The sequence below is a fragment of the Triturus cristatus genome, chromosome 2_2 (genome assembly GCF_964204655.1).
Source record: "Triturus cristatus chromosome 2_2, aTriCri1.1, whole genome shotgun sequence".
Lineage (NCBI taxonomy): Eukaryota > Metazoa > Chordata > Amphibia > Caudata > Salamandridae > Triturus > Triturus cristatus.
In genome coordinates, this window is record NC_140582.1 from 242,013,508 (window position 1) to 242,026,425 (window position 12,918).

The window sequence follows — 12,918 nt, forward strand, 5'->3', positions numbered from 1 at the left end:
AAATCGGGTACTGAAATCTGTTGGAGAAATTGAATATTTGGCCGAGAATGACCCAGAAAGTACAGATATTTTGAAATCAAACATGTTGGACACATATTATCCAAAAAGAAGTCATCATCTGGAGAACATGTGTCTCTATGAAGTGCTGCAGAACTACATTTATTCACGGAAAGCCGCAGAAGACATCAACAATGGAAAATATAAAGTCGTTGGTGAGGAAGGATGTTTGGTGAAGCAAACAAAAGGAAGTTTGATAAATCACAGGAAGCTGAGTTGCGACACTACTGACAAAAAGGAATTTTACTACTTGGCTCTTTTACAGCTGTTTAAACCATGGCGTACAGAGGATGAACTACTGGGAGAATTTCAAAGCTATGAAGATTCTTTTAATGCTTGCAAAGACAGCATACAATGCAGTACATTCACAAATTATCTGCAAATGTTAAATGAAGAAATTGAACAGGAAACTACAATTGCAGCTGAAGTAGCTAGAGACAGTTCTCAAGACAGCCAAAGTTCAGGAACACTCAGTCAAGATCCCCTAGGACAACCAATCGTTGAAAATGAAGCATCAATAGCCATGAATGAAGTGGAAACGGCTATGAATCAAGCTCAAGAAGAATTTATAGACTTACAAAATTTGGAAAGACAACTGAATGAAGAGCAGCAACAAATTTATGAAGAGATCAGAAGCAAAATTGATCACGGATTTCTACTTGAAAAAAAAGAGTGCTCATGCACATCATTTCATCCAATCAGGATGTATGTAAGCGGACAAGCTGGAACTGGAAAAAGTTTCTTAATAAAAGTCATCAGAAGCTACCTACAGCAAAAAACGGATTCTACTTTGTCTTGTGTGGTTACTGCTCCAACTGGGTTAGCAGCATATAACATAAAAGGAATCACCTTACATCGTTTGCTAATGTTACCAGTGGAGCATGAGAACAAAATACAATACAACAAGCTAACTGGAGAAGCATGCTTGGAAGTTTCAAGAGTATTGAAGAAGATGCAAGTTCTCATTATTGATGAGGTGAGCATGGTATCAAACTTAATGCTTGCCTTTGTGCATTTAAGAATGCAGCAAATTCTAAGGACAGACTATGACGTGTTATTTGGTGGAAAACATGTCATAGTTTTTGGGGATCTTCTACAACTTACTCCAGTTAAAGGACAACCAGTGTTTTAATACTGTGACACATGAAGACACAAAGAAGTCATTGGGAAGCATCGGTAATGCAAATATTTGGTCCTTCTTTGAGTACAAGGAACTTACTACTAATATGAGGCAAGCAAATGATGAGGAATATGGAAGTATTCTGAAAGATATCAGAATTGGACTACTCACAGAAGTTGGCAAAAAAGCATTACAGAGTCGGCTGCTACATAATTTATTTCCAAAGGAAGAAATAGTTGCAGAGAAGATATACAAGAACATTGCAGAAAAGAAAAGTGTCATCTGCTTAATGCCAACTCTACGTGAATGCTCAATATTCAATGAGGAGCTTTTAAAATTGGAAAAGGAAGATATCAGGAAATTGGAAGCAGTGGACAAAATTGAGGATGGAAGAATTACTATCACATTAACAGGCACACTGAAAAATAAATTGGATTCACTAGAGAAGAACATTTCCAAAACAGCTGGATTAGAAAAAAATCTATATGTTTGCATGAACTGTAGAGTATTTTTAAGGAGAAATTTGGATGTTGAAAAAGGTTTAGTTAATGGAGCTATGGGAAGAGTTGTGGGTTTTATTAATAATCAGAAAAAAGATGGAATTGAATGTTTAAAAATAAAATTTGATCAGATAGAAGAAGTTAAAGACATTTGTCGTTGTTCAGTTCTTTTCATGCTTGTGAAAGACTTATATGTACGTAGGAAGCAGTTTCCATTTTCTCTAGCATATGCTGTAACTATTCACAAGTCTCAAGGATTGACTGTAGATTGTGCTTTTGTGAACATTGGTTCAACTGTGTTCAAAGAAGGTATGGCTTATGTAGCTTTGTCACGAGTGAAAACATTATCTGGTTTATTCATGATAGACTTTGATGACTCAAAAGTTAGTGCTGATACAAATTGTGTAAAGGAGTATAATAGATTAAGAAGAACCTATGCTCCTCATTTAGGTCAGTATCCTGTGTTGGAGAAACGTGTAGTTTCTCGTAAAAGGAGAAATGAGAATATCTGTAATGAGGATGTAGAGAGGAGGAAAAAAAAGAGGAGTGATGTAATTGCAAGCAAAAAGAAAAAGGAAAATGAAGAAGAGGTTGTAGGATGTCATTTTGAAAATAGCTCTGGTGTCAACTGCTACGCTAATGTAGTGCTGAATGTTGCATTTTATCTGGAAAGTGTGCAAGAGCAGATAATAGTAAATCAGAGAAAAAGATTCTGTTCTGAGTTGAGTCTCCTTTTTCAAAAGCTGAGTAATGATAAAACTCAAATAGAAAGTGCTACTGAAATTAGAAAACTTTTAGATGTATGTTCAGGACGAACAAAGTTTTCTCAAAATGTACAGCAAGAGCACAGGAATTCTTGATGTTTTTTCTTCAGGTACTGGAAGAAGAAGGGGTTCCCATTGAAAATATGTTTGGTGTCTCTTATAAATGGGAACATAGTTGTGAAAACTGTTACAATACATGTGGCTCTAATGTTGATTCTGAAAGGTTTATTTATTTAACATTGCCAGAAAGTAAAACAGTCACTTTTGCTAAATTAGTTAAAGATGCTAATCATAGCATGGAATGCGGTGAGTGTCAATCTGAAATGTTTTCAACGTTAATTTTAAAGGAATACAAACAATATGTAATTTTAATGATGCAACGATGTAAAGCTGATGGTTCAAAATTGGATACTTTAATAAAGAAGTTTACAGGACAGCAATTATCAATTTCAGGAAAAACTTTTGTAACAGTTGCAATAATTTTCCATGAAGGACCTACTGTTACTTCTGGACATTACACAGTTTATCTTAAATGTGAAAAAGGCTGGACACTGTGTAATGATTCCCAATTGATTTTCAAGCAACGTTTGCCTTTTGATTTAGCAAATTCCTATCTAATCTTCCTGAAACCTAAATTTTAGAGAGACTTGGCAAGATCTGTACAAAACAATTTTACCATTTTATTGGATTACCATTGGAATTTTCATAAAAAATGATTTTACAAATTATCATTTGGCCTAATGGAAAGGTAACCAATTGTAATGTGGACTTTTTAAATTTTTAATGAAACTTTGGAAAACCAAAAATTTAGACAAAATCGGTAACATCTGCACAATTTAAATTTTGGAATGTTATTGGATTGCCATTGGAAATTTATTCAAAAAAGATTTTTAAAATTACTATTTGGCCATGAGGAAAGGTAAACAATTGTATTGTGGACTTATTTAATTATTAATTAATCTTTCGGAAACCAAAATGTTACAGAGAATCGGTGAGATCTGTACAATTTAAACTTTAGAATTTTATTGGATTAACATTGGAAATTTAATCAAAAAAGATTTTTAAAATTGCTATTTGGCCTAAAGGAAATGGAACCAGATGTATTGTGGAGTTATTTGAGATATATTTTTGTGATTATACTTCTGAAACAAAAATGTCAGACGGTATTTTAAAGAAATAAGTATTGATATTAGAGATTCTGGGCTTTTTTAAAACAATCTTTGAGATTGTTATTTTTTTTTTGCCCGCTGTTAAATGATGAATGCAATTGCTTTCACAATTTATAGTGAAATGCAATATATTCTGAAAACAGCAAAAAAAAGGCAAAAAATGTTTTGGGGAAATATGTAAATATGTGTACTGTATTATAAAATGTTTTATTAAATATTAATACTTTTTTCTTTTTTTTCAGATTGAGATAGAACATTTTCGAAAACTTGAACCATTTTTAAAGCAATTAAAATTAAATTTCAATTAATAAATAATTTTTTGAGTGGGTATGGTAAGTCAAAAATTTCATGGTCCCTTTTTTCCACTTCTCCACAATCACATTTTCAGTTTTTCATTGTAGTCTCTCAAGGACCTTGTAATGTGATAATTGATTTTTAGTGTTTTTAAAAAAAAAAAAAAAATACGCGTACCGTACGCGTACGGTAAAAAATAAAATAAAAAAAAGTTTAAAAAAATATATAAAAAAAAGTTAAAAGGTAAGGTTGGCTCTTAAAAGAGCCGTTGTGTTCATGCAGGGACAGAGGAAAGAAAGAATGGGAATATTAGTCGGTACGACAAATGTGCTGATCTATTAAATTGTTCACTAGGGCAACACTGGTCTCCCTATGACAAATTAGATCATGACAAGTGGCGCACCGAATTAAAACCCTCGCAAACCGATGGTTGGTTTCCAGAGGACCAGAAAAAGGAGATGCTCCCCCCACAGATGAAGGGCTCAGCTGACCTGCCGAAGATGGACTCGGCCCTGCAGATGATGGACAAGGCTGAGCTGCTGTGGATGTGCTTGGTTGACTTACTGAAGGGTTACCTTCAGTATGTCGAGCATATGTCCTACCGTGTACATCATGAAGGTGTCTCAACATGGTGTGATTCCCGAAGGAATACTTCTTGTTGGGATTCCCTCTTGAAAGTACACGGCCACAAAGCTTACAAGTCACTAAGGGTGCATTTACCTTTTTCTTGCCCTCTGGAAAAGAAAAATACTCCCATATGAAAGAGCTCTTTTGTTTCCTCCTTCTCTGCCTCAAGGTAGTGCTGCTAGCCTCACTCTCTGAAGAGGTCTGCTGTTCTGCCATCGTATCACAAAGACAACTCAGCTCCTTCTCCAAAGGGATCACAAGTAGAAATGAGGGGAATGGGTGTGGTGTAGGAGAGTTCTAGAACTGAAAGTAGTTTCAACCAATCAAAAGTTGTGTTTCATCATCACATGACCCACCGTGCGCGTACGTTACGCTTACGGTGCGCTTACGGTGCGCATGCGCAAAACAGTCACTCCACAACACTTCTGCGTAACGTGCGCGTGTAGCGTACGCGCCCCACGCGCAGTACGCACGGCTACGCAAATTGCGTAACTATACGCAAACAGAGTAGATAAATTACGAACATTGCGTACACCGTACGCTTAACGTACGCGCACTAAAAAAAAAAAATATATATATATATATTTTCTATGTTATACTAATATATCTTACCTGTTTGGTAAAAAAAAAAAGAGAAAAATTGATATATTGCAGTTTTTTTAAAAAAAAAACATAGTATTTTAAGAGAATAAAAAGATTTAAAAAAACTTGTTTTTTTTTTTTAAAAAAAAACACATTTAATATAAGAATTTATAATAAAAATATCATACAAAATCAATAAAAAAAACTATGGGAATCACATATGTTATAGGTAAGAATTAGCATTTAAAAAACCATACAAATTCACTGAAAAAACCATGGGTTTCACACACGTTATAGTTAGAAATTATCATTTAAAAAACCTTGCAAATTCACTGAAAAAACCATAGGTTTCACACATGTTATAGTTAGGAATTAGCATTTAAAAAACCTTGCAAATTCACTGAAAAAAACCATAGGTTTCACACACGTTATAGTTAGGAATTAGCATTTAAAAAACCTTGCAAATTCAGTGAAAAAAACATAGGTTTCACACACGTTATAGTTAGCTGGACATTTCACTCGTAAAAAACCAATGAAATTTCCCCATTATAGTTAGTTAAGCTAACTATAACTCGCGCGCCCGCAATGCACTGCTGATGACGTCACATATTACATCACTCATGACATGGTCAGTGACATCACTCACGACATCACTGATGACATCTCAAATAATTTTGCCATTCTTTCCTTCCTCTGTCCCTGTATTAACACAACGGCTCTTTTTAGAGCCACCTTACCTCTTAGATTTTTTTTTTTTATAATCATTTTTTTGTATTTTTTCCCCGCCATGCGCACCCCTTGTGTTTTTTTTTAAATAAAATGTTTTATTCACCCTTCATGGTCCTCCAGGGACCTCATTTCAAAAGGTAGGGGGTTAGGAACTCAGTACCCTGCCCCCTTTTCACGTTCTGCACCTTTTTTTAAAATTGAAACACACTTGTTTTATTTTTTTTGCATATTTTAACCCATTCTAAATGATTTCTACCCCCAACATGACTTCTGCCTGCTAGCATACCATTAGATCATGTAACAGTTGTGTGTGTAGAGACGTCAGCTCTTCAGCACATAATGTTTCTAATCTAAAGAGCAAGAGTACATTTCACAGATGAAGGGAACAGAGTCTTCCTCTTGATCTTTAGACACTGGATCGATACTTACTTATAGGTACCAAAAAACAATCAATTAACACAATGTCTCTTATTAGAGCCAACCAACACCCAAACTTTTAATGTATTTTTTTAATTCTATTTTTTATACGATTATTTTGTTGCATCTCTATGCTTCCCCGGCATAGGCCTACAAACTGCAGCCATGCGCCAGCGCAGGCTCCCTTGCAACATGGTACAAGGATGCCTGCATGGTGAGGACATTGTTCTTGTGCAGGAAGGGACACCTTCCTGCACAAAAACAATCACAAAAGGCTTTTTCCTCTTTCAATGCGTGCTGTAGAATGGAGGACGCACTTAAATTGGAAAAAACGAGAAGAAATAAAAACATTTCTCCTCGTTGTTCCTCGCAACACCACCTCTAGAGTTGCTTAGCATTCACACACATCTCTACATTTACGATTTCTCGTAAACCTGGAGATGTGTCTAGTTCTTTGTGTGTTGCGTGTGAACACCCAAAACAACACCCATGGAACGCCCCTTCACCGCACAGTGCTGCGTGTGAAGTGGCTGTATTTATGTGGAGAGGAAAAGTCACGCAGGGTGGCTTTTCCTCTCCTTGTAAATATGAAGGAGCTCCCTGCGCCACCAGTACGTTATGAAAAGTGACGGAGTGGTGGCGTAGAGGCCTTGTTAATCTGCCCCAGAGATATAATGGAAATTAAGGGTAAGACAGACAAAGGGAGAGAGACAGAATCAGACACAGAGAGCAAGGAACTGAGAAGGAGTAACGCAGTTAGAATGACTGAGACACATGGAGACAGGGAGAGATACATGTTTGAAAAAGTAGTGATGGAGGCAGTAAATCTAGGGGAGTAGTAGAGAAGGATTGAGGGAGTTACGAAACAGCAGTAAATGAAGAAGACAGAGAGAAGGCGAATGAGAAAAGCAGAGTGAGGAGAAGTGAAAAAAAGGGAGCATGAAAGTAGAGGGGTGAGAAATACAGATATTTCAAACGTACCTGACCAACAAAATAACTTAATTATAAATAAATGTTTTTTTAATTTTCCTAAATTTTCTTTCTCGATCTGAAAAAACAGAAAAAAAAGTATTAATATTTAACAATACATTTTAGAATACAGTACACATATTTTCATATTTAACAAAGTAATTTTTTGCCCTTTTTTTGCTGTTTTCAGAATATATTGAATTTCACTGCAAATTGTGAAACCAATTGCATTCATCACTTAACAGCGGGCAAAAAAATTAACAATCTGAAAGATTGTTTAAAAAAAGCCCTGAATCTCTTCTCAGTAAAACATACCTTGATAGAAATGTAACATATATAATAAAAATATCATCTAAGAACAATAAATATTTGCAATAAATATTGTTTGTAAATCTTGTTGCTTAAGCACATACACCAAAATAATATCTGTCAAAGACGTCCACAAGAGAAATTTTTACCTTTCCATGAGGCCAAATGGTAATTTTTAAATTATTTTTTGATGAAATATCCAATGGTAATCCAATAAAATCGCAATAATGGTTTGTTCAGATGCTGCAATTTGTATCTAAAATTTTGGTTTCAGAAAAATTAAGTAGGAATTTGGTAATTCTGCAGTTGAGAATCATTACACAGTGTCCAGCCTTTTTCATATTTTAGATAAACTGTGTAATGACCAGAAGTTATAGAAGGTCCATCATGGAAAATGATTGCAACTGCAACAAAAGTTTTTCCAGATATTGATAATTGATGTCCTGTAAACTTCTTTATTAAAGTGTCCAATTTTGTATCATCAGCTCTACAACGTTGCATCATTAAAATTACATACTGTCCATATTTATTTAAAAATAACGTTGAGAACATGTCTGATTTACATTGAGAACATTCCATGTTGTGATTGGCATCTTTAACTAATTTACTAAAAGTCACTGATTTACTCTCTGGTAATTTTAAATATATGAACCTTTCAGAATCAACATTAGAGATGCATGTGTTTTCACAACTATGTTCCCATTTATAAGAGAGACCAAACATATTTTCTATTTCTACCCCTTCATCTTCCAGTACCATAAGTATATACATCAAGAATTTCTGTGCATCTTGCTGGACATTTTTAGTAAACTGTGTACATCCTGAGCATACATCTAAAAGTTTTCTAACATCAGAAGCACTTTCTATTTTAGTTTTATCATTACTCAGCTTCTCAAAAAGAAAACTCAGCAGAGAACAGAATCTTTTTACATGATTTAGTATTATCTGCTCTTGCAAACATTCAAGATAAAATACAACATTCAGCACTACATTAGCGTAGCAGTTGACACCAGAGCTATTTTCAAAATGACAACCAACAACCTCTTCAACATTGTCCTTTTTCTTTTTGCTTGGTATCACATCACTCTCCTTTTGTTTTCTCTTCTGTACATCCTCATTACAGATATTCTCAATTCTCCTTTTCCGACAAACAACACGTTTTTCAAACACAGGATACTGACCTAAATGAGGAGCATAGCTTCTTCTTAATCTATTATATTCCTTTACACAGCACTAACTTTTGAGTCATCAAAGTCTATCATGAATAAACCAGATAATTTTCTCACTCGTGACAAAGCAACATATGCCATACCTTCTTTAACCCCTTGGCTGCGGCAGGAATTCCGCCGCAGCGCTGGGGGGGTTTGGGGGCAGCGCGGTGGCGCTGTGCTCATGACGGAACCACTCTGTCATGAGCCACGGTTGAGCTGTGCTCATGACGGAGTGGTTCCGTCATGACTCCGCCCACTGCGCTAATCGCCCGCACAGGCGGGGAATCAGCGCAGCGTGGGAGGAGCGGCGGCCAACGGCCGCAGCATGACGGAACCACTCCGTCATGAGCACACGGCACACGTGGCTCATGACGGAGTGGCTCCGTCATGAGCGCTGAAGGGGTTAAACACAGTAGATCCAATGTTTACAAAAGCACTATCTACAGTTAATGGATGTACATCGTTACAACGCACACTTTTACAACGCATGCACTTACAACGCATTTTTTACAACGCAAAATCCACTACAGCGCATTCCATTACAACGCATGACACTACAACGCATTTTTAAAAACTACCTTTACAACGCATTCCATTACATCACATACTACCTTTACAACGCATACCATTACAACGCATAATATTAAATTGCATTTAAGGTAAGTATTAGATAGTATAGGGGTAAAAATTACTATTCTAACTCCAGGGGGTGCAACAGTAGGGTAAGTGTTGGATAGTATAGGGGTAAAAATTACTATTCTAACTCCAGGGGGTGCAACAGTAGGGTAAGTGTTGGATAGTATAGGGGTAAAAATTACTATTCTAACTCCAGAGGGTGCAACAGTAGGGTAAGTGTTGGATAGTATAGGGGTAAAAATTACTATTCTAACTCCAGGGGGTGCAACAGTAGGGTAAGTGTTGGATAGTATAGGGGTAAAAATTACTATTCTAACTCCAGGGGGTGCAACAGTAGGGTAAGCGTTGGATATTATAGGGGTAAAAATTACTATTCTAACTCCAGGGGGTGCAACAGTAGGGTAAGTGTTGGATAGTATAGGGGTAAAAATTACTATTCTAACTCCAGGGGGTGCAACAGTAGGGTAAGTGTTGGATAGTATTGGGGTAAAAATTACTATTCTAACTCCAGGGGGTGCAACAGTAGGGAAAGTGTTGGATAGTATAGGGGTAAAAATTACTATTCTAACTCCAGGGGGTGCAACAGTAGGGTAAGTGTTGGATAGTATAGGGGTAAAAATTACTATTCTAACTCCAGGGGGTGCAACAGTAGGGTTAGTGTTGGATAGTATAGGGGTAAAAATTACTATTCTAACTCCAGAGGGTGCAACAGTAGGGTAAGTGTTGGATAGTATAGGGGTAAAAATTACTATTCTAACCCCAGGGGGTGTAACAGTAGGGTAAGTGTTGGATAGTGTAGTGTAATATTATGCATTGTAATGGTATGCGTTGTAAAGGTAGTATGCGATGTAATGGAATGCGTTGTAAAGGTAGTTTTTAAAAATGCGTTGTAGTGTCATGCGTTGTAATGGAATGCGTTGTAGTGGATTTTGCGTTGTAAAAAATGCGTTGTAAGTGTAGTGCGTTGTAAAAGTTGCGTTGTAAAGGTTGTTCCCCACAGTTAATCCTTGAGATTTGTGAATAGTTACAGCAGATGCTAGAGAAAATGGAAACTGCTTCCTACGTACATATAAAGTCTTTCACAAGCAAGAAACGAACTGAACAACGACAAATGTCTTTAACCTCTTCAATCTGATCAAATTTTATTTTTAAAAATTGAATTCCAACTTTTTTCTGGTAATTAACAAAACCCACAACTCTACCCATAGCTCCATTCACTAAACCTTTCTCTACATCCAAATTACGTCTTAAAATTACTCGACAGTTCATACATACATAAAGATTCTTTTATAAACCGGCTGTTATCGAGATGTTTTTCTCTAGAGAATCCAATTTGGTTGTCAATTTGCTTGTCAATATAATAGTTATTCCTTCATGTTGTATTTTATCCACAGCTTCCAGTTTGACAATCTCTTCATTTTCCAATTTCAAAAGTTCTTGATTGAATATAGAGCATTCATGTAGTGTTGGCATTAAGCAGATTACAGTATTTTTTCCAGCAATTATCTTGTATATTTTCTCTGGAACAATTTGTTCTGTTGGGAACAAATTACATAGCAATCGACTCTGTAAAGCTTTTCTGCCATGTTCTGTGAGTAGTCCAATTCTGATATCTTTGAGAATACTTGCATAATCATCATCATTTGCCTGCCGCATATTGGTAATGAGTTCTTTATACTCAAAGTATGTCCAAATATTCACATTACCTATACTTCCTAACAACTTTTTCGTGTCTTCATGTGTAGGGGTTTGAAATACTGGTTGTCCTTTAACTGGAGTGAGCTGCATAAGATCCCCAAAAACTATAACATGTTTTCCTCCAAATAGCACGTCATAGTTTGTCTTAAGAATTTGCTGCATTCTTAAATGCACAAAGGCAAGCATTAAGTTTGATACCATGCTTACCTCATCAATGATGAGAACTTTCATTTTTTTCAATACTCTTGCAACTTCAAAACAAGCTTCGCCTGTTAGCTTGTGGTATTGTATTTTGTTCTCGTGCTCTACTGGTAACATTAGCAAACGATGGAGGGTAATTCCTTTTATGTTATATGCTGCTAACCCAGTTGGAGCAGTAACAACACAAGACAAAGTTGAATCTGTTTTTTGCTGTAGGTAGCTTCTAATTACTTTAACCAAGAAACTTTTTCCAGTTCCGGCTTGTCCACTCACATACATTCTGATTGGTTCAAATGATGTGCATGAGCACTCTTTATTTTCATGTAGTAATCCATGATCAATTTGTTTTGTGACTTCCTCATAAATTTGTTTTTGTTCATCATTCAGTTGCTGTTCCAAACTTGGTAAGTTTATTAAATCTTCCTGAGCTTGATTCATAGCTGTTTCCACTTCAGTCATGGCTATTGCAGATTCATTTTCTAAGATTGGTTGTCCTAGGGGATCTTGACTGAGCGTCCCAGAACTTTGACTGTCTTGAGAACTGTCTCTAGCTACTTCAGCTGCAATTGTTGCTTCTTGTTCAATTTCTTCATTTAACATTTCTACATAAGTTGTGAAAGAACTTCATTCGATGGTATCTTTGCATGCATTAAAGGAATCTTAGCTTTGAAAATGTCCAAGTAATTCATCCTCTGAGCGCCATGGTTTAAACAACTGTAAAAGTGCTAAGTGGTAAAATTCCTTCTTGTCAGTTGTGTCGCAACTCAGCTTTCTGTGATTAATCAAACTTCCTTTTGTTTGTTTTACCAAACATCCTTCCTCACCAATGATTTTATATTTTCCATTGTTGATGTCTTCTGTGGCATTCCGTTTATAAATGTAGTTCTGCAGCTCTTCATAGAGACGCATGTTCTCAAGATGATGACTTCTCTTTGGGTAATATGTGTCCAACATGTTTGTTCTTAAAATGTCTGTACTTTCAGGTTCGTACTCTGCTAAATATTCAATTTCTCGAATAGATTTCAGTACCTGATTTCTCATTCCTGCGAGGCCTAAACTTACCCAAATTATTCTTCTGGATTTGGACTACAGACTTGCAGATGATAACCTATCTGAGCATTCGTAGGATCCAATTTCTCGATGCGATAACATCTTTAAACTGAAACTGTATAGCTTTTTACTGACAGTCTTCTCGTGAGAAATCTCTTCCCACATTTCTTTCAATTCCGTTTTCTCAGATTTAGTGATGTAAGATGTGACATACCGAGCAACAGCAATAGAATTGTCAGCTACATACTGTATATCCATGTTAGCATTCCACATGGATAAAATGACTGGGTTGTAGTCATTTATATATTTTGACTCTTCTTCTTCTTAGGTTATAGGTATTCTTAGGCGATTTTCTTGTAATAGTATGTCGCACAGCTGACATAAAACTGTTTACTCTTCCTTTTGAAAGAACAGGTCGTGGAAATCCAAATCGACATTTTGTGTAGAATTTATCTTTACTCTTGTACTTTCTTCGACAGTATTTTCCACACTGATGACTTTGGAAACGTAAAACTTGCTCTTTTAAGTTTTTTTCTTCTGTGCTTTTAGGTATAGCACATGTTGCATATCCTTCAATGAAAGATA